The 1,777-nt window shown below is 31.2% G+C and overlaps 1 long non-coding RNA gene across 1 annotated transcript in view; it reads right to left on the bottom strand.

Annotated features, from left to right (window-relative positions):
* LOC108661238 overlaps window positions 323–1,777 on the bottom strand; it is a 1,901-nt gene continuing 446 nt past the window's right edge. Inside the window, exons 2-3 of the long non-coding RNA XR_001926987.1 lie at window positions 1,367–1,442; window positions 323–495 (exon numbers count right to left, since the gene is read on the bottom strand). This is a non-coding gene — a long non-coding RNA (uncharacterized LOC108661238). The remainder of the gene's footprint in view (window positions 496–1,366; window positions 1,443–1,777) is intronic.

Raw genomic sequence — 1,777 nt, 5'->3', positions numbered from 1 at the left:
CTGTGAGCAACAGTTACTAAATATCATGTTTTAAGGGAATGTAAACTATTTTTAAATAAAAAATAAACAAAAGTAATTTTTACCACACAAGGGTAATTTGGTCATTTTCACCTGAAAATTTTGAAACCTAGTGAAAATACAGCATATGATCAAAAAAATATACATTTCTTATCTAAAAATAATTTTAGTAATCTAAATCATCCATTTAAAATGAAATTTTGGCTAATCAAACTAAATAAAAATATTAAATAAAATATTTCATTTTCTTATATAACAATATTTATAGAATCCTACATAAACAAATTTTATAGCGTAAGAGCAAAATAAATTCATATATATAATAGCACACTAAACCAGGTATACAAAAATATTCTACAATGACATGTGGGCCCCAAAATAACCGTAAATATACAAGACTGTAGACCTTCGATTTCTAAGGATGCAAATCCAAAAGCAACCCTCGATAAAATTGGTTGTCTATAGACTGTCCTGTGCCTGAAATGGATAAAAAGAAGGGGTGAGTTTTTACAAACCTAGTGAGTAAGCAAAATTCATCTATAACATCTAAAGCCGAGTAATGGAGATAGTTAAATCATCCCATCATAATATAGTTCATAACATTCAAAACTCATTTCAATTCCTATAAAACAATTACATTTCATTAAATTAATCAACAAGGCTTATGATTCTCTTAAAAACTTGACTTGTGCCAAAACTCATACTCTGTGACACCTTGGTCCGAGCATCCAATTGAGTCCGTCAAGGATGTTAAAATGACATATACCCATAAAACATGTTTTTACTTTTAAAATATAACCATTCCTTGGCGTTGGCTGAGTTTCATCCTCATGTGGTGGTTCGGCGTGAAGTGAACTCTAAACTTATCTTAGGAGATACCATCTGCGCCTCTCATACTAAGGTAAAATATAACAGGGTTTATCGTGCCCCTCTAATAGGCTGATCCACAGAAATCCGTCCACTGTAGTAAGCTAATCAAATAACCCACCAAATCAATAAACATTTCGACAGCATGACATGGCTAATATGATATTATCCAGCCTGTCAAGGTAAAACAAAAATAGTTCATATAATCCACAAACCACAAATCCAGCCATTCATGCCATCACATTGTCATAAGCCATCAATCAAGCCACATATATATAGATAACACAAGTATTTAATCTCCACTTACTCAATTTCCAAAATCATCATTGAATTGCAAAACAATTTATAAATCTCATTCATTTAACCATCACTTAACTTGTAAAACATAAAAATCTACAATTTAAGTTCATTATTCTTTAAAATCATAAAAAAACGAATATAATCTACTTTAGATAGTTAAGATGAACATTTGATTACTCACAATAGCAAGAGTTTGGAGTACTCTTATTTTTGGTCCTCGGGAACAATATCTTTACCCTTATCAGAGGGCTCACCACCTATACATAATACATGAAACATAATTCAATATATTTATGCCAAACTGTTATAAAACTATTTCAGGCTTTATATGAATGCATGACATTGAATGAGAATTGTTCGAACAATCACTTAAAGACAGTGTTCTACGTGGGTTCAATTATGATCGGACTGAATTGGCATTTGACCTAACTCACACTATGCCTTGTTTAATTAGCCAAAACATCCAATTCAACTCCAAATATCTTCATTGCACTTCCAATATTCCAAATACACCAAAGTACCTCAATGAGCTTAATTGTGACTTAATTCATCGTAACCGAAATTCATTCCGATTTCAATATCCGATACCATA

The sequence above is a fragment of the Theobroma cacao genome, chromosome 3, assembly GCF_000208745.1.
Source record: "Theobroma cacao cultivar B97-61/B2 chromosome 3, Criollo_cocoa_genome_V2, whole genome shotgun sequence".
In the NCBI taxonomy this organism is placed as follows: domain Eukaryota; kingdom Viridiplantae; phylum Streptophyta; class Magnoliopsida; order Malvales; family Malvaceae; genus Theobroma; species Theobroma cacao.
This window is presented reverse-complemented; position numbering and strand designations above follow the sequence as displayed.